Source organism: Thunnus albacares, chromosome 5, assembly GCF_914725855.1.
Source record: "Thunnus albacares chromosome 5, fThuAlb1.1, whole genome shotgun sequence".
NCBI classification, from domain to species: Eukaryota; Metazoa; Chordata; class Actinopteri; order Scombriformes; family Scombridae; genus Thunnus; species Thunnus albacares.
The window spans coordinates 18,524,046-18,545,913 of NC_058110.1; the positions used below are offsets into that span (position 1 = coordinate 18,524,046).

Consider the following 21,868-nt stretch of genomic DNA (forward strand, 5'->3'; position numbering starts at 1 on the left):
TGTTGAAAAGTGCATCTAATAATGACACGGATGGGTTTACTTTGGACTAAGTTGGAAGCTTGGTGTGTCTCAAGCCCTGAATATACTCAAGCGGATGCATACATAGACAGCTGCAGACACCACGGACATGTAGTAGTTCTGTTTATACTACTCTCTGGAGTCCACCTGGAGGACGCGTTCCACATGTGCGGAGTAGATCTGCGTTTATTGGTTGTAGTGTAGTTGTCCGTGCGGTCACAACAAATAGGAGGTACATGGATGTCCTTACAGAGCCTATGTTTACACCCTCTCATGACGAACTTTATGTCATGTGGACCCTAGGGGACCCTCTCATACTCACAGATGAGGAAAGCATAAAGGTGAAGACACACCGAATCCATTGATGGATGGCACGGTGCATGATGGATATGGCACAGCGAGTTGACGGACCAACTGCCATATCGGAATTTGCATAATCACGACTTGACTTAAACTTTATGCAAATGAGGTCCATCCAGTACAACACAGCCGGCTCACAAAACTCAGATCAAACTGTCAAACTAGGCAGTGCTGATCAAATATGAATCAAGATTCTGTTACTGCATTGCCTATTTTACACCTCAAATGTTTTCAGAAACATACTTTAGTGTGCTGTTTAGCTGTAAAATGAGAATGTTTGTTTGTTTGGCAGGGAAAAAACCAAGTACTGCCCAACTCGCTGTACATCACCCACCATGTCACCTACCAGCCGGAACATTCAGTGGTCCAGTGTGCCCAGATGCATCCTGAGTCTGTGTGTCTGCACTTTAAAGCCGGTATCATGGTGCAGACACACCGAATCAGACCTGCAGCTCTTTATACATCCATGACACAGAGACAGAGAGCAGAGTGGAGCAGAGCACAGAGATGGAGACAGTGATGTAACCTGGTCGCTATGCTACGAGTCCCAACCTCACACCCTGCATGCTGTTATTAGCTGGGAGCTACACACCCACTGCCCAAAGGTTGACGCCCAGAAGCATGCCGAACGCAGCAAAATAAATGGAAAATACAGGCAGAGGGCAGAGTCTCTGTGGATAAATACACTGGACACACACCTAGTGGGTTATAAGTGATGATTGAAAGGGATTATTTTTGTATGAGTCTATACATTGTTCTTTTAGGATAATCCTGCATAGTATACCTTTAAGTTAATATTATGAATAATACACTTGCCTCAACCTGTGTTATTTAGATGCTCCATTATATAATAATAAAGAGACACCGATCATAAGCTTTGCACCAGTGCACCTCACATTAGCTGCACACACTGAACCCCTCTGCAAACAATGTGTGTGTGGATTTGTTTATGTCTATTCAAATGGATTAATTTGAAATAGTTTGTAGTTGCAGAGTCAAAAAGTCTGATTAAAGCTGACAATGTTTCATTTCACGAAATTAGAAAACATTTAGCTGATTAGCTGACCGTCTTTTATCTGTCAACCCTTGAAATGCCATTCTGTTCACTGTAAGTCTGCAAACAACAGACTAAACAGCATGCTAGCCAGAGTATTACATGCCTCCATGTGAGAAGAGTCGGAGGATCCCATAGTAAATAGTGATAGTTGCAATAATGGATGTGTGTACATGTATGTGTGAGTGTGCAAACAGCAAGAATGAAGTGGCTGCGTATGTGTGTGTGGTCTTTATTGGTCGATAAAATACTCAGGCCCGAGTCTGACTGTAAATTTATTGTTTTTGTGGTCAGTGTCTATGTGTGTGTGTGTGTGTGTGTATGAGTGTGTGTGTGAGAGAGTGTGTATGCAGTATTAATGCCACAATATCCAGTAAATCAGTCAGACACAACAGACAAAGCACTATGTTAAAACTTCACTGTAGAGAAGCTAGAGCTAAGATAGATGGGTGGGGGTGAGGGGACTATTAAAGGATATAAAGTAAGAAGGGGAGGAAGGGCGAACGAGAGGAAATCAGCAGGAAACGGCTGTTGAACGGCGCTCAGATCAATACTAATAACCACACACGGAGAATGACTTCCTCTCATCCCTATAACTCACACAGAGAGGAGAGGAGGAGAGATGGGAGCATGGAGAACATGGAGGCTGTTAGAGGAGAGGCGACAGGAGGAAAAATTAATATGATGTCCAAATTTGTCTGTTTTGCAGTCTCTTTTGGTCTCCTTGCTCCTTTTCTTTCTTTCTGTTTAATAAGAGGGCAGGGCAAGCAGACGGCCATGTTTGAGGTGCTACTATATCACTGTGCAGACGCTGTGCCACCCATCTCCTCCTCCTGCAGCCCTCAATGAGCTCACAGAGTTACAGTCATATTTGGAAGATTAGAGAAGTGTGTGTATGTGTGTGTGTGTATCTATGTGAGTTTGTGGAGTGTTGGAGTGCCATACAAGTTGTGGTGAATTAGATTGTTCTAAAAGCATCTCTCAATAAGAGGCTGGTGAATGCGTTTGCCCTAATGGCCTGCCATTTTATATGTCTTTAATGAAGTTACAGAAGAGGAGAAAATGGTCAGCCCTGCTGTGCTCCCCTACACACACACACACACACACACACACACACACACACACAAAAACGCAGCACTCTCCATTTTCTTTCTAAGCTGGGGTGCAGACATTAACCTCAGCTAATTCTGTGTGCCAGTGAGAAACTGAAGCTGCATAATGCTTACTACCTCACAAAGCAAAATACATTTCTCTGTGGGGTTTTTTTTTTGCATGTGTTAACATATCCGTGCACATGACTTTGTCAGCTGAACTTACAGTACCAATGCTGTATCAAAGCATTATAATGTGATCCCTGCTTACTTTAGAGTGACAAGGCTTCACAGCTTCGGTGAAAATTCAACACCTCAAAAACTCAAACATATTCACATTCCACTGAGTTGAAACTTCCCCATGAGAGGGTGTATATGAGAGAGGGGCAGAGTAAAGTAAGGGCCTCTGTGATGTCAGATGAGAAAACTATACACACATGCAGATATTTCAGTGTTGCATATTGTCTGACAAGTGGAACAATAAATTCAGTTTTCTTCTTTTTGGTGCCAAATATGAGAACCAAAGGCAGAAGATCAGTCTAAAGCACATGCCTTTTGCCAGTATGTCGCAGGGCTGTTTCAAGAACCTCTTCAGATAATTTCCAAAGCAGCGTTGGAAAGCAGACACGTTGTGATTCCCAGATGGCAGACAGCTCATTGTCTGTGACTACATACATAGAGCCAAATTCTAGGACAGAGCTTTCATAAGCTGGTCATTATGGTGGAACTCAAGAGCAGATGGCATCCTAAAGCCCTGCCTGGAATTTTCTTTCTACAAGCACCACTATGACATATTGTCTGTAGTTTTTTGTCATGCATTACTTGGGTAGGCAATGGCTCACGGGCATGGAAAAGCAAAAGAGATTACATGAATCTTCACTTAAAAAGCAATATGTTGCAATTAATTCAAGTAGTGTTTGGTGATCATGGATGAATCCTTGTCTATTATCCCTGCAATCTGCTCAAAAAGGCCCTTTGTGCTTGTCAACTAAAACTGAATTTGAAATTTTAGATACTTTGAAGACTCTGGTCTTTTACAGTACACAACTTGGGAATAGTATAATTTACAACAAAAAGAGATGGGCTCCTTGATGGGCAGAGTATCCCAGGTACATGTAAGTATTGATGTGTAACTGAAATGTTTCATCCCACAGTAACAGAAAATCTCAGGAACAGGAGAGGAAAGCTCCTGAACTATATAGACTCAATATAACCTGAACAAGGTTTACTTCCTCCACGTAAGTAATTAAGAATTTGATCAAATTGAATGAGACATATGAGGATTCCTTATTGATTTATTCTGATGAATGACATTACTCTCTACATTTCACTGACACACATTTAGTTGTCATCAGTGCAACCTTCTATAAGATATATGCTAATCAATAATCTACCCTTATCAATAGATTTTCTCCAGGGCTACCTTCAGATGGTGCTTAGCTTATCAAACAACAATGATACATATCATCATCGACCCATCCTAATCAATTATTCAATCTCAAGACCTAAGCCATACCTGCATATGTTACAGCCCCTTATGGCCATATCTATCTATTCCTGTCTTCTGTGTCCGTCCATCTCTCTTTGATATTGACTTAGCCAGAGCTAAGGTACGCTGGTATTGAGTGGAACAATGTCTGGCCAAAATACTATTGACTTGGACAGTGTGTATTCATCAAAGTTCATCCCATTGGTAATAAAAGGTCTTCCATGGATATCACAAGAACAAATATGAACATGTGCTCATGAACAAATATAACCAGTCAAGATGATGATGTGAAGAGTCTGATGTTTCTCTCTACATGTATGGACAAGCATCAAAGTGTCATAATATTTGACTTTTATACAGTTGAGAATATATGGATACCATGTATGAAGTTTTGTCTTAGATTTAAGTTCATTAAATACAGGACCAGTCAAAAGTTTGGACACACACATTCAAGGGAATAGGAAGGTGTATCTAAACTTTTGACTGGTACTATATATTTCAAACAGGGCGCACTGCAAGCCTTATGATTGAGGCGCTTACCACCTGACTGTGACACCCTCTGTTCGCTTCCAGCCAGGGATCTGCTTGTCTAAATCTTGCTACATCAGCCAACATGCAGATACAGATATATCTGCAATAAACTAATATTAGTCATATATCAGCCCAGATAATTTATCAAAGGAGTCTAATGGTAACTGATTTCTATGTAGAGGAGTACACAGATTGATCTAAAGAACCTGGGAGGTTTGCTTTCATTATACCAGCCCTAAGAATATCTGTCAAAATAGGGGAATACTATCACTTATCAGTTTTTGCTGTGTTGGGCTGCAATTTATAGGTTAAGACGATGGCTGTTGTAAGCACTTTACAGTGGATGGAACAAATTTAAAAAGATAATTTAGTGAAGACTTTGCAGCACTGATGTCTTTGCCGTTATCTCATAGGCAAGACATAGTAAATGAATACCTTTGTCTACAAAAACATAGCTATTTTTCTAAAATTCATGTGGATTGGATGGTTCATGTGATAGAGTGAACAAGCAGTAATATTGGCATGTTACTGCTCGTTCACTCTTCATAACCGGTGACCCATCACCTATTTCTGCCGCTTATCCATGTCGAGGTCATGATTAATGGGTAATTAGTTATATTATTGGGAATGTTTGTTATATACTGCCAGGAAGTGATGACAACAATGCAAAATACATTTAAATAAATTTACATTTATTTCACATTGCACTTGGTAAATAATTCTAGCCATTATCATCATTAATGGTTTTTATTGACAATCATACTTTGACCATCAGACAGGTATTAAATTGTATTCTATGTGGTATTAAAAATATCTTAAAAAGTCTTAAATTTAACTTAGTGAAGCCTGGACAAACCCTGTGTCATAATTTCAGTAACTGTTAATTTAAAGCTGGAATGCGGGACCTTTGTCCCCCCCTTCTGGCAATGAGAATAATTACAAATGCACTGTCAACACGTACTTACGTTATAGGCTACGCCGTAGCCTACTCTGTCGCTGCTGTTGCAGCTGTAAAACGGTGGGTTAATTGTCGCGAGTGTCACACATCCCAGGCGAAATGACTCGTTGCACTATCAGAATTTGATCCGTTCGGTCCGATAGCATTTGGAAAATCTAGAAGAGCCGCACGATTAAATCATTTTATCCCCATTTAAGTTAACAGAAGGCTAGCCGGAAGTTGGTTTGCTCGACCAGCGGAAGTCTGGGTGCGCATTCAAACAGCCAGCGCGGGAATGTCCCTCCCGACATGAGATTTAAAAACTCTGTATACTGTGAAATACAGAGAGATTTATCTAGCTGTGATAGGCTTAATCGGCATTGTGTGAGGTCGTTTGGCAAGGGCATGAATGTTACCGACGTTCATTTGTAAGTAGCCTATAAGTCCCGCGCAGGTTTAAGGTCAGATTGGTGAGGGAGGACTTCTACAATGCCATGACAGAGGATGGATGAGTGCAACTCTACAAACTGTAAGTAAAGGTATTTTCACCAAGTTTGTTTAATTGTGTTTGAGTTGGCCGCAGTGCCATTGCTGGACCAATGGCTGTGCTTGTAGTGACATGCTGAAAGTGTCTCTGGAAGTTGTATTTAAACTGCTAATGGATTTGTTGTGATTAGACCTTGGCCACAGTTATACTTTTACTGCTGTGTTCTTATTAGCTAACTGTGGTGCAATGCGTATGAATAAAAATGACCTATAACCTTGGTTTTTACAGCAAGCATATTCAAAATCATGGCTTTGTATTTGCAAGTCTGAGTTATACTGGCTACCTTGCCTACTCAACCCTTCCATTTACAATGGTGTTTATTGGTGTTTGGGGAGTGTGGGCAGTATAGTAGTATGGAAGCAAATCCAAATGTGTTACATAATGTTTTTTATTGCCTTCTTAGTTATTTGGCCGATTTGCATTGAGTGTTTTGTCACATTGTCACATCAGACTCTCGGTTTTGTTTTAACATGTTTGAGTGATGTCTGCTATGCTGCCATCTGTAGAATAAGTGCTTGTGACTTTCTCTCCGTGACAGATTCATAGAACTTATTAAAAACAAACTGGACACACTGCTGGTTGGGCATTAGTGAAACAAAAGCTTTCTATAGTATATTACATACATTTTATATAATTTGTGGTACAATTTTTGTTGGTTGGTCTAAGTGTTTGCATTTGGTGCTTGCATGGTTTTTCCTCTTGTTTCAGTCACATGCACAGTGGCATTGTTGTCCTTTTTCTGGCCTTTCGTTGCTGTCTTTGAGATGTTCTGGCAGGGAAGTTACTGCACACATTTATTTTTAGGGTCACAGTATTTTTTTTGATGAATAAAATTAATGCATCTCAGTTTTTAACATTAAACATATAGCACACACAATATTCAGTGGCAGGCTGATATAGCATAACAGCATAAAGACTGCTAACTCTTTTGACGCTTTGCAATTATGGTAGGAGTTTGAGGGCACTTTACTGATTTGAATCCAGTATCAAATCTGCTTACTCAATCTGATTTGAGTATGGAATCTGCTTATCGAATTTGAATCCATTCAATCCCTTTCTGTATCCATTTAGATTTAGTGGTCAACTTTTGAAGAAACTACAGGTCAGAATATTTGAAAAGAGTTTTGGGTGGCATCCTAATTAATATTCACAACCCATAGCTATGACTTGAAAATGAGATAAGATAGAACTGAATTTCATTGCAAAAGACATGTTTATGCCAAAGATGCTCAGTATTCATGGTACAATAAATGTTCATAGTAGCAGAAGATATGAAATGTTGATTAAATATGTATCTGGCACACTGAAATAACAGTAGCATATTGACTTTGGCAGAGCTTATTTTTCACATGCAACTTTCTCCAAATACTGGAGATCTGGGTCAGAGCTTTTTATCGGATAACCTTAAATTATTGATATACAAATGGAAGTTTAACTGGGAAAATGCGACTGCTGAAATTGATGTGACGTGATCAGCTAAATCGTTTTACTAGAGAAGACTTATGACTTAATGAGTCAGAGTGTAGTCTTTTCCCTCACAAATGATCTTTGTCTGAGTGTAGACACTGATTGGCTGCAGGGGGCACTCAGACACACAAAGTTTCATTTTGGCCTGTCATCAAGTTACTCACAAAATTAATGTTAATGAGCGAAAGCTGATATATCCTGCTGCTGGCGACGTTTGTTTTGTTCACTGCTCTTTGCTAACAAGAAAGGAGAAATAAAACATTTGATAACAGATTAGTGGAAGCCCAGCGAATCTGTGTACTTAGCCAGTCAGTGTCATTCACACCGGTGCATCCACATATTTTTCAACAATTGCACACTCAAATTTTTACTCGCAACCATGTACTGTATGCTTTTTTTTCATCCTGATGTGACTTGCCATTATGTTATTTGGACACATGTGAGGCATGCAAAGAGTACTATTGAGTGGGCTCTGTGCTGGTCATTAGTCATCATTACTTTTTTAAGGTAGACATTTTGACTTGTCATGGCAGGAAAAGCACAGGTGCAACTAATAACATCAAAAATGGCTCAAGTGTCCCGGTAAACCATATGAGTGAGACAGCAAGCACAATACTGGGGCCCTGGAACTGGCTCACTTAAATGGAATACAATTGTTATTAATGTTATTAATACACCTGTGCTTTTCCTGTCAGGACAAGTGAAAATATCCACCTTGAAAAAGGCATATTGTGGATATAAAAAATTGAGTGGTAAACTTATCACAAGGTGATTTTTATCAGTATCAAGGTTTATGATGAATAATTCTGTTTGCCTTTTAACATAACAAAAATCCAAATAATGTAGTTTCAAATGATTTTTGTAGTACAAGAAATAATGTAAAAAGTCAACAGGGGTGAATGCTTTAGTAATTCACTCTATTGTATGTGTGATGGCCAAACCAAATGGATATAGCTGAATGATTTGGGCTTGTGTGTATGTGTATGTGTATGTGTATGTGTATGTGTGTGTGTATGTGTGTGTGTGTGTGTGTGTGTGTGTGTGTGTGTGTGTGTGGGTGTGTGTGTGTGTGGGTGTGTGTGGGTGCGTGCATGTGCTCTCACCCACATGTGTGAAGTGGGTGTGCATAGGGGAACTAATGGTGACTTATTAACATCATAATTCAGCCAGGCAGGACAACTAATCACTGAGACCTCAGATAGACCAGCCACAGGGGGTGATGGATGAAGCTTGTGTGTGTGTGTGTCTGGATGTGTGTGTGTGTGTGTGTCTGGATGTATGTGTGTGTGTGTGTATTTGTGTGTCTGGATGTATGTGTGTGTGCTTGTGTGCATTAGTGATAGATGGGTTGTGTGGAGGTCCTTTCACACTGAGATGTCTCCTAATCAGTCTTAATGATTAGACTCCATTGATGAGGTGCATTGATGAGAATAGGATTGTGGATGTAGGGTGTGGCAACAAAACTCTGCCAAACAGGAAATACACCCCACCGATATCCTGTCTACTTGAGGACTTGAAGAAGGTATAGTTAAGACTAAACAATAAATCACTGTGTCTCTGCCTGCCTGTGTCAGTGTGTCTGTGTGTGTGTGTGTGTGTCTGTGTGTGTCTGTGTGTGCTTGCATGTGTACTACTGATTAGTAAGTTCATGTGTGTCTGCATGTTTGGGAGGGCAGGACTGAGGTCATTTGTCACAAGGAACTCTATAGAGAGGAGTGTGTGGACGTCCCCTCTTCTGTCTTCTCCTCCTCTGTCTGTGTCTCCATCCATCTCTCCGCCTCCTCCCTCAGCGATGCCACTCGACCGACTGTGGCCCAGTCAGGGCTGTTTACACTCATTTAGCTCCAACTGAGGTGCAGCCAGGGTGGGGTTTGAAGTATTTATACCTAAAAGGGTAAGAGAGAAAACAGGAAACAGGAGAATAAAATTTAGGAGTCAAATACCTTGGCAGTGACTAAGAGCTGTAGATGGGCGAGAATGTGATTGCCATGATGGTTTCTGCTCTCTTCAGCTGACAGTTATTGTAACCAATGTAAGCAATGAAATTACACCACAGAGATGATTTAGCACATGTCTGATTGGAGTTATTCTTAACATGGACATTCCTCCCACCCTTCCTCTTTCTCTCTTTCCATCCCTTAGCAAACGGAAGAGAGGAAGAGACAAACTGAATTAGTGTTCTTTTCATCATCCGTGACCAGTGAGCCGTCTGATAACCCTGATCTAATTATGAACGCTAATTGTTAAGTTCTCCCTCCTCTCATCCTCCTCTTTCTTGCCATACACACATTCAGGACTGAAGGCCCATTTCAGTTAGAGGAAGCTTTTCTGTATGTGTGTGCGTCTAAGTATTTACTTCCTTCCTGCTAATGGCACCAACTTCAGGAAGAGGTCCAATATCCACTTTTAGCATAATCATTCTGAGCATGAGCGGCAACATGAGAGATTTATGGTCTGCTGAATAGAGTCTGGCAAATCCTCCAGTTTTCACATTTCAACCTCTTAGCTGTCTGTTGTCCCCAGCCATCTTCATCCTACCCCTCCTTTCTCTTTTTATTCACTCACACTGGTGGTCACTGTTGATTTTTTTGTTTGTTTTGTTTATGTATATGTGTAATTACATGTGCACCCATTTATATTTTTATGTATCTGTATTTGTACTTCTGTTTAGTACGTCTGTGTCTTTCTCTCTTTCCCAAACAATAGTTACGTCTTCAAATTTGAACCTAGTTTGTAATACTTTGTTAATATAAACATATCTGGTGTCCTTGGTTCAACTGGCTGAAGTCCTGAATAAGAGACAAGGGAGCATCAGCCATGTTTTGATTATTGGTTTCCTCTATGTTCCTGCTGTGAGTAATGACCAGGACTTTTAATGGGGGTCTTACCAGTGTCCTGCTATTAATTAAAGCTTGATTGGAAGAATAAATTAATCTAGCTGTGGTCCGCCCGATCAATAACCCATATGAGGGCTCCATTAAGCACCAAAGGCTGAGCACTCTGCATGTGATATGTGTGTGTTGAAGGAGTTAGGGGAGTCAAATGGGCCTCTTAGATTGCGAGTGATTTTCACCCCTATTAATCATAACAATCTCATCAAGTCGTTGGAGGTATGTGTGCATGTGTGTCTATGTCCATCCATCCGTGCACATGTATTGCCTGCAGCAGTATCATGTAATTTTATTTTCAACACAGTCTTGAATTGATTTTGGTGTTCTGCATGTAGACAGTAAACAGATGGTATTTCGCACATATAAGTCAAGAGAATCTGACATTTTTCACTTGAATCAGTGGAAACCTTTGCTATTAAAACAAAGGCAAATGGCATTTGCACATTTTAAAGTTCACTCAAATGAAATGCTAATCCAGAATCCAGAGTCAGTTTAATATGCAGGCCCAACTTCAGCAAAATAATTATGCTGAGGCACTTCATAAAGGTGGAAAATATCAAACCGACTAACGCTGAATTTTAAAAAACAGATGAGAAAAGATATATTTAAAGTGATATAGTTTGCAGGCTTTCATGTTCTAGCAACCTTTCAGATTGAAAAGCTAATACAAAACATGTTAATACAGACCTGTGAAGACTGTTCCTGTTTGAAATATAATTATGTTCCCATTTGATTTAAAATGATTAGACAAAAACAATTAGAGTGCATGTAAAATGAGTTTATTGTAAGATTGGTGCATTAAAGGACATACAAATCAGCATTTTCATCCAGCACGTGTTTCCCTAATAATAAGTGCTACCACCTATTTACATTTTGACAGGAAAAGCCATGTGGTTGTTTAAACTAGGGTTAATGGTAGGGATGAGCAAAATAAATGATATGAACACTGACCAAAACATAAAATTTCCCTGATAAGGAAATTAGAAATGTTGATATATGGTGAATAAGTTACAGTCAACCTTAAACATACAGAGCTGTTGTGAATAAAGAAGGTAAAAGACGTTGGTGATGTAGAAATACTCTGGCTACTTTAACTACTCTGGCTTAAGGGAAGAAATACTGACTTTTGTGATAAATATTGATAAATTACTGTGATAAAATTTTCACCATATTGCCCAGCCTTAGTTTATGCATTTGAAAACTTGAATATTATCAACAAATGTTCATGACAATCTGCCAGTAGGATCATGAGATACAGTGTCTTCCACATAATAATCATAATAATCAATGTTTACCCTTGTTTCTCAGTAAATTACATGGCAGTTTTTGGTATATTTTTTGTGTACAAGTACAAACTGTGTACTTCTCATGGCCCAAGAGGAAAGGTCAGCAAATCAGTATGTAACAAACAGTATGATTCATTCACTGGGGACCATAAGTAGCAAATTTTATGGAAATCTACTTATAAGTTTTCAAAATATCACGTCACAGACCAAAGTGTAAGTGGATATTCTAGTGGCATGACTAGGGATTTGAATATCCATCTGTCGGTCCACCACTTTGGTCCAGACTGAAATATCTGAAGAACTATTGGATGGATTGTCATGAACTTTTGTGCAGACATCCCTGTCCCCTTTGGGATGAATAGTAATACCTTTGGTGAACCCTTGACTTTTCCCCTAGCACCATCATCAGGTCAGAATTTTAATTTGTCCAGTACTTTGATTTATGACTGAACACTTGCCAAAATAATCACGTTCCCATCAGCTTTGTGTGACATGCTAATCAGCAAATGTTAATATTCTACCACGTTAAACTAAGATGGTGAATATAGTAAACATTACACCTGATTAACATCAGCATTTGAGCATTGTCACTGTGAGAAAATTCAATCGCTGGCACGCAAAGACATTGTGTGTGTGGCAGGTAAAACTCCCCCCTGCCTATGTGACCTGTCGTCTCCGTGCCTGGTGTATTTCGGCTGTTAGTCTTGTTGACCTCATGGTATTGCTAGATGAAGGTTCAGGGCATCATTTAAGTCATCATCATGACAAACATCATCATATTTCTGAGATAGTTAGTATCCATGCAAAATTTGATGCCATTCTGGCCAGAAGTTGTAGATCTATTTCTCAAAGGAATGGCAAACCAATATCACCATGCCTCTATAATCCAACTAGAGCTGAGCTAAAACTGGAGCTAAAACTTCACACTTTTCATGTTCTCTGTACAGTAGGTCAGGTAAACATAATAGATAAGCTATGGAAATATTTGATATGTGGACAGAGTAACATTTACATTTAGTTAGTTCTTTGTATCAGTTCATGCATTTTGAGTAGCTTCAAGGTGGGAATGATACAAGAGACTCACAGGTTTCTAGTTTCTCTCTGAGTAAGCACTGAATTATCATTCAGCTTTAATACAGAGTGTTTGATCATTTTCAAAGAAACTGTTGCACAGATTTATTCCATGTGCCTCTTGTCTGTCTTGGTTTCTCTTTCTATGATTTACCTTTAGCACACACACACAGACAGCACACATGCACACACCATGTAGGTATCATTTTGATATGCACTGGACTGTTTCAGCATGAGTGCTTGCACAGATTGGTGCTAGTCAGACACACAAAAGTACAAACTCCAACCAAACAGCAGTGAATGTACTCTGCTTCTCATGAAATGTTGCAGTGCTTGTTAGTTTGGTAAACTGTTTTCTACCCCTCTTGCTAATGATTCATTTGTTGTTTGAGCTGTTTCCTTGCAGCCCGAAAGTACTGATAATCAAAATCCCTGCTCTAATTTCATTACAACATTTTACAGTAAATAGGCCTCTCACTGTTTCCCGATGCAAATAGAAAAAGTCCCTCTCTCTCCATTATTCTCATTTGCATTCTGTGTCAGAATAAAGAAACCAATCAGGGATGTGAATTTTCTGGATTAATCAGGAATTCCAGATTTTTCGACCTGAAAATGTGACCCATCTGAATCATGCAGATCTGTAAAAAAATATTTTGGAGGGGGTGGGGAGGGGGGTGTATGATCTGCCTGAGTGGAATGGAGAGGATTTGAGGACATCTATATCAGCTGAAGTGCATGAAATTTTTGTTTGCGTTCAGCTCAAGCTCAAACAGCAGTGAGCGGGAGGAAGGCAACTGGTGCCATCTTGGCTGTTTTAATGAATACAACAGGGGAGAACCCGCTGGGAGAAATAACATAATCATTGGGATTTCACTCTAAGTGAAGTGGGAATTGCTGGTAAGTGGGGTTTGCAGCGGAATTATGTGCACGCTGTTTGGTGTATTTAATAAGACGAAGTGAGCATGCACGTTTGTGTTTATTTGCTGCGCGTGGTTTTCACAGTACAAGCAGCTGTTAGCTGCTAGCTAACAACACAGTTGTGCTTGTAGGGAAAAAAAGTATGAGTAGGTTTTGACAGGCGCCTTGTTTCTGTTACTTTCTTTTGTCATAGGTGAATAGTATTTCTGGCCACTGTGTAAGAGAATGTATAATTTTACTTTCAAGTAGCGTTAATGCTAGCTGTCGGCTAATTTAGTTCATCCCACTTGATGGGGCCGACTATTTACTGGCGTTTACCAGTCCGTTGGCGCTTTAGACGCAGGTAATTGCATGTTTAGCTGTGAAGCATTGCTGAATTGAAGTGTTTTCAGCAGTGAGGTTCAGTGTTTGGCTTTACAACCAATATGAAAAATCAGCAGCATCTCCTTATGACCATGATAGCCATGAAGGGAAATCCACAGTGAAGTCCATCAGTGCAGCGGCTGTTTCCAAAGCAGGACACAAGGCTAGAGTATGATGGCTGTGCCTCAGCCAGTGAGAGGAGGTGCTGGAATTGTAGTAATAATAAAAAAATGGATTACATTTATATAGTGCTTTATCTTGATACCCAAAGTGCTTCACAGTAAAGAGGGGAAAACTCACCTCAACCACCACCAATGTGTAGCAACCACTGGGGCAATGCATGGCAGCCATTTTGCACCAGAACGCTCACCACACATCAGTTTTAGGTGGAGAAGAAGGGAATCATTGAGCCACTTTCACAGGGGGTAATTAGGTGGCCGAAAGGAGAGCGCTAGGTTGGGAATTTTGCGAGGACACCGGGGAACCCCTTACTCTTTGTGATAAGTGCCGCAGGATCATTATGAACTGTAAATCAAGGCACTTGGATCACACGTAGTTTCACTTGAACTAACTTGTATATATCTGTGCAATTTCAACACTTAATAAGTTTTCTGCTTTGCGCAAAGCGGATAGTCACACAAACAGTCAACAAACTGAATGTCAACATAAATACATTATTTCGATATTTATTACTTTATTTATGTAATTATAGCACTAGAAATAATTTATCTTGCTTTTCTTTGTCAGACCAAATGAGGGGAATTGACTATTCTTACATTCTAAAGATCATTTCCATTATCTTGATTTTCAGCATACACAGACTCATGGCCAGGCTAGCACTGAAAAGCCCTCAAGTAAAATCTATTGTGCTCTGCGCTGTTTTTTTTTTTACTGCTTTCTTGTCCTTTGCCAATCACATGCCTGACCAATAAACCCAAGTCCATCTTGGGCCATGCATAAATGAATTTCTTAAATAAAGATGTCAAAAAACTATTCTCCCTCCACTGTTTCCCATTTTGCTTCCATTTTACTTGCTCTTTTTGTCTTGTGTGTGTGTGTACATCTGTGCAAAAATGTGCGTTTGTGTGAACATCTACGCTATTGTATGGCTTTACACGGTTTAATGGAAAACCTTGCTTGGTTTCCCCTACCTCATTATTTGATAGACCAGATGAGAAATAGATTTATGATTCAGATTAATAACGTTAGCCAGAGTTCATTGTTTCCGCCAGCCAGCCGAACAACTTCATATCAGTCCCACTAATGCGTTTGAAACACTAGTGCTGTGTGTTTAATAATATCGCTGTTAGAAAAGCCATTCGTTCTCATTTGAGCAGCAAGTCTCATTTGGTTGGATGGAGTAGCTCTCCATCTCACCAATCCTGCCGTGACTATGGGGAATACCAGGCAAATGAAGGATAGCAATATTTCTACTATCGTGCTGTGCAGATATCTAAGAGTCTGTGTTGTAATATAGGAATAAAATATATTAAGAGAATATATTGAAGACTTTATGGAAAACAGAAAAAAAAATACCCCCAGTGTTCACATCCATGTGTGCCAACTTCTCAGTAATATGTGTGCATTTGTGAGCTGAGATTAGAGTTGTGATAAAACTAAAGTTTTCCAATACTGTTTTAGAGGAAAACATGGGAGATGTTAGTTGTTTAATCTGAATGAGATGCATTTGAAGTGACTCCATACAAAAAGGAGAATCCAGTCTATGCATAAAAGGTGACAGTATAGGATACAGTTACAATATTGCAGAATTTATTGTTATATTTAGTTTCTCATTTCCAGGATTATTGTTATATTTATTGTTGTATGTTTAGTGAGACTATAGATAGCCCAAAGTTTTTCTTGTTGAGGTCACATGCTTTGTGGGCCCACGCTACAGCTGTGAACAGGGGTGTACTCTAACAATAAATGAATATGGCAGCAAAGGAGCTAATCGGCCAAACAGTGCTGGTCACAACGGGACACCAGCAACCCTTAATCATCAAGCTGCAGCAAATTAATTACCACAATCATCTACCTACGGCAAATTAATTATCACAATCAATCACCACAAATTAAACTGGGCCTTAAAATAGCCCCGCGGTCAACTGGCAATCAGCACCTCTGGCCTGCGCCCAGGGTGAGACAAACGCACACAAGCAAATATGCCGACACACCATGTGAGACAAACATGGAAGCATGTATACATAGCACACAAACATTATTTTATCTATATTTTATATATATATATAGACACACACATGCAAAATCAAAGCACACACACACTTGTGCACACACACACATAGAGCTAATAGAAAGGGAAGGACATGAGACTCATTTAACAGCAAATGTCATCTCGACAGCCCACTTAATTAGAACTGCAGAGCTAAAAGAAGGAGACAGGAGGAAGGGTTGGGGGTGGATTAAGAAAAGAAGATTGGAAAAACAATGTTGAATGGAGAAAATAAAATAACAGAAAAGGGACCACTGAGTATATAGAAGTATATAGAAGTATATAGAAGCATTGAAAAAAAACTGCAAAAAACTGCACAATTGAAAACAAATAACATTTTCTCTCTTCTAATTAATTTGTAACGCTTTCCATTAACATATTTTAACAGTTGAGACATGTGTCAGTCAGGGGCCTCCTAACTCTGTGGTGTTTGTGTAGGAGTGAAACCTGAGGGGATAACAGTTTTATGAGACTAACTGTGAGATATGTGTGATAATGACAATCTGGTCTTCCTGCTTCCAACTGTCTTTGGAAGAACAAGCCAAAAAGTTTTTTTTTTCTTTTTTTATGGTACTGTGTGTTTTGAAAACATCTGAAAAAGATGACTAACAATGTACATCTGTCTTTTACATAACATGACTGCTTGTTAGCGTTGTTAGCATTCTTCAGTAATAGGCACATTAGGCTGAATGGGTCAGGTGGAAATATTGACACAGTTAATGTGCTGTTTTTATTTAGTTGGAGCATATGTTTAATGCACTGTACTGTACAGTGAGATCATATCTTTAGTATGGATAGGTATACTCTATCACAGCTGGTATATTTGGTTTCTTGAGCTGCTCTTTAGGAATATTTTTAATCAAGTCAACTGATTCTTTAAACTTTAAAATTAAATCCTTAATGTTAGACTTGTGTTGGGTGTATTTTTCATGCAATAGGAGAAAGTACACTGTCTCACCTCACCTGCTATGTTACACATGACCTATCTAGGTATGTCCCAAGCTTGTTTATTGGATCAGGATCTCTACCAAAGCCTTTTTAATGGTTGGATATCAGCTACGGTATATAAAGTCACATCTATTTATAATGCTTATTTTATAGTAACAAGTTGCTTTCCAGGTACACTGTAATGAATGTCCCATTGTGCTCTGTTGCATCACTGGAACCTATTTTCTAATGCACAGTATTAGGAGCTAGTGACCCATGAAGCAGCACAAACAAGAAAATAACAGCAAGCAGCCTCAATTAATGATATCTACACTGACAGCTCATGCTGGCAAGTGATGCGAGCAGGGATGCTTTGGGTGGAAAACAGTTACTTTACCACTATTTCATTATTGCAGGTTGACCACACTTCCAAAGTGCTGCTGCTGGTTGAAAAAATACATATGAAATTCAGTTTTATGTCCATAGTACAGATGAAGAAAGACTAGACTGTCCAAAATCTGTCCAAACCTTCCAGCCACAGAAATCTCACATTGATATCCCTCTCTGCCTCTAGCATACTAGGAAATATTATAGGAAATTATTAAAGAAAGGCTGTAATGCAGCTGTTCAGCTATCTAACATATTTGAATGTATTTACAGTAGTTATGTTTTGACACTGAGCAATTATATATTGTAAGCAGTGTAAAAATGAACTTTTTCAATCACCTGCCAAGAGGACTAGTAGGTGAAAAAATCCAATTTTTACTGACCAAAATAATAAATTGCCTTTTTGCATCACATATACATTCATTTCAGTACATTTCATTGAGATAATAGGTATTATATTGAATACAAACTCACAGAACAACTCATCACCACAGCCTACGCATAATACTTTCTTACCACTTTCTTTTTTTATGTGCTTTGTCCTCATTTTCATCAGTGGTTTTCGTTTTAAAGGTTGGCTTACTCTTTGTAAATGTTGCCACATAATAGCTATTTAAAGGTAGCTAGCGGCAGACTGGAGGCAAGTGACGAGTTAAGTGGAGAGCTGTGATGTCTAGTAGCTGATGTCCTGTACAGTAAACAGTGCCACGAAACTAGAGACGGTCTGTGGCTAGCGCTCCTTCGCCTCAGACTGTCTCGAGCGCTCCTATATTTTTGTGCTACATGCCTTGTCTATGCTGTAAAGTAGGGATGTAATGGTACGCAGTTCGGTATGATTCGGTACAACAGAAAAAAAAGGTAGAAAACAACATTTTGGTCTTTTATTTTAAGAAATGTAAACATCCAACAGTGTCTCATTGGCCAAAACTATTACTGAAATAGTTTAGTTGCGCTGCAGCGGAAAAAGAAAACACTCTCTCTCTTTCTTGGAAGAATTCAGGACACCTGCTGACAGCTGTTTTATGCTGATTTATCGTCTAACTGCATATAAAGTAGTTCAAACTAGTTCCACCTGTCTTTTACTGTGGGCCTACTTTTTAGAAATTTTTCCATTTGTTGATGGAAATCCAAAAAGGAGGAGTGGTGATCTCAGTAGGTGCTTCACTTTCTGCCATTTCTGATATTATGATGTTACGTTAGCACATTGAACTTGAGATTGTGATTCAGTCACGCTCAGAAAACGCTATTGTTCATCAGATGTGACAAAAGCAGGCCAAGGCGAGTAGGGCAAGATTCGCTAATGTTACCCAACACATTTATAAAAAAATAAAAAAATACACATTTGAATATTAATTTCAGCATTCAATTAGTATATTTTTTTTACTATTCAAATTATATTCTACTCCCGAAATCCATTCCAACAGCCCTAGACCATATGTTTACATATAGTCTCTCTATAATAAACAACTTTATTATTACAGAGAGATTAAAGTACCAAAAAAAAGTACTGTTGGGTACCAGTACCAAATTCCAGTTACTGGTATCGATTCAAATGTGAACGATACACAACCCTACTTCAGGTCCCCTTATTTAGCATTTATATGCAGCGTACAAACAGTTGATAAATGGTTTATAACAAATTATAATGTAGTTGAAGAATGACAATATAGTAAAACACAGCAATAATACTGTAAAATATGTTTTCATATGCAAGGTTATAATTGTTGACAAATACTGCACATTAAAATTTAAAAATGTCCTTATACTTGCAATTAATTACTATTAAATGTTTGTATACTGCTTATAAATTCTAAACAGACAGACTTAAATTAAGTGTGACCATCTGTCTTATACGATTTCTTTCAGTTTGTGCAGCATATTTAAAGATGACTGATTCTGTTGCAAAGCTGAAGGACGTTTGACTCCATCATTCAGTATATTCCTATTTACAATCCCGAGAGCTGCCCGTGGTTGACAGTGTTGTGTACAGGAGATCCTCCTCCACCTCGTTCAACGCTGTCTGCTCTCCTCCTCTTCCTCTGCTGTACTGTCTACTCTTCCTCTCCCATACTGTCTAACCTCCCTTCTCCCCCATCCCTCCATCATGTTCTCAACCCGGTTTCCTTTTCCTCTGTTTCCACTGACTCCTTCTCCCTGTCTCTCTCAATAACTCTCTCTTTTAGTGTCTGTCCCTCCTCCTTTATCTCTGTCACTCTCTCTCTGTCCTTGTCATTCTCTGCATCTTTGTCACTCCTCCGCTGTCTCTCTCCTTTCTGCTCTCTGCCTGGCTCTGCTGATCTCCTGGAAGCTGAGCAGACACTGTTTACTTCCTGTGGGACTCCGCCATAGCCATATTGTGTGACACCCTGATGGCGCCTAAAGACAACTCAATGCGCGCACACACACTCACACGCACGCACACACGGACTCATACAAACATATACTAGAACAGCATTCATTTTGCATACATATGCATGCAGGCTTACTGCATTCAAATTTAATACCTCTTCTGGTAAATTTATGTGCAGTTTTATTGAAGTTGACTGTGTATGTGTTTGTGTGTTTTTTTTTTGTCTGTTTGTTTTTTATGATGTATACATTTTTGGCATGATGCATTAGTGTGCGTAGCGACTACTATCAATGAAAAAAGCAGCAGCTATTAGTCTGAGAAGGCTCGTAACTGTGATGCGTTCATACAAATCCATACTGACGTCCAGATGTGTTTTATACTGTTTATTAATGACATTAAAAAAGACTGACTAGCAATTGTTGTGCTGGAATAATTAAAGCAAGACTAGAACGAACCTGATGTGATGTTACTTGACAGTCAACAGAAAATATTAAAAGTGAACAAGTAAATAATGTCAAACCACACCCATGTGTCAATTACTGAAAAGTGACAGTAACCAAAAGAATGTGTGCAGTCTAAACAAATAATAAACAATACAAGCTAAATACACATTTTTGTCTCCTACAGTGTGTGTGTGTGTGTGTGTGTGTGTGTGTGTGTGTGTCCAGGATTAAAGGGGGTAGTTCATTGTGTGGGGGGTCCCTTGATGGCCTTTAGCCCTCATCTGGGCATGCTCCAATACCACAGTCTGATTGGTCTCAAACTGTCCTGACAGGAAATCCATCTGTGTGTGCGTGCGTGTGTGTGTGTGTGTGTGTGCAGAGAGGGATGCATCTGGATGACAGCTAAATTGAATGCCAGGGCCAACAAGGCCACAGGATCACAATGAGAGAGATGAGGACAACACTGCACAGAGAGAGAGAGACTGGTAGAGAGATGCTGGCATGAAGCCCAGGGATGACATAGAAAGGCAGTTGTTGGGAGGTGTGTGTTTTTGTGTGTGTGTGTTTGTATGTATGTGTGTGTGTAATTGATGGAGTTTTAATGTGGTCCCTGATGAGGAGTCACTGACATCAGTGGTAGGAGGAAAGAGGAGGGAAGGAGAGGGGGAGATGGGAAAACAATGTCTTCTTGAAGGCAGATAAAAAAGGATCATGCACACTGGTCTGTCCATGGATCTTTTTTTAATCTTTTGTCCTGTTGGTGGCTTCTGTCACTCTAAACCTTTATAATCAATACAGAAGTATGCTTTTTTTTTGTATTCATCTCCTTTCAAACAATATGTACCCACAGCATACGTCTTAGTAAAATGTTAGGTTTGCACCTTGTCTGTCCTCAGGATGTAAATAAACCCAGCATGACTACTGGTCCTTTTAAAAATTCTGAAGGTCGAGATGAAATCACATTAAGTCATCCTTTTTTCTATCAAAAATAATGTCAGTGTTTTTTTAAACTTATTGTTTACTTTACTTATTGTTTTTATTATTTATAGGAAGTAAAACATCTCTTTCAGGAAATATCAGACATACTGAGTGATCCCTGGGGAACGAGAAAACATAAAGCCATGGGACGGTGTTTCGTTAGCAGTGATATTGCTAATGAAACACCAGCATCTAAATGGACATCTAAGTGGCATTTGCAGGTATTTTTACATGCTGTTTAATATGCGGCAGTTAATTAGCTATCTAGCCTACAAACTGATGTTAGCAGTGCATTTTTTCCCGGTGAATGTTTGTTTTGTGACTCGTTGCAGCAAAGGACGTGTCCATGTTTGTAACTTAGGCTAATGTGGGTTTTTGTTCAAAGTCTGTAGCTCTTGTGTCGTGTAACAGGATGCTGTTTATCAGTTAGTCAGTGAAACCTGCCCGTGATAGAACGGTGATGTCACGGCTCTGTGCATATACGTTTAAAGTGAAACGATTTGATTGGCTGTATGGAAACAAGTTCTCCA

At 39.3% G+C, this 21,868-nt stretch overlaps 1 long non-coding RNA gene across 2 annotated transcripts in view; it reads left to right on the forward strand.

Moving 5' to 3' along the window:
* Positions 1 to 5,570: 5,570 nt before the first annotated feature.
* The window catches only part of LOC122981858, a 57,963-nt gene continuing 41,665 nt past the window's right edge, over positions 5,571 to 21,868 (forward strand). For both annotated transcript variants that reach the window (XR_006403351.1, XR_006403350.1), the window contains exon 1: positions 5,571 to 6,009. This is a non-coding gene — a long non-coding RNA (uncharacterized LOC122981858). The remainder of the gene's footprint in view (positions 6,010 to 21,868) is intronic.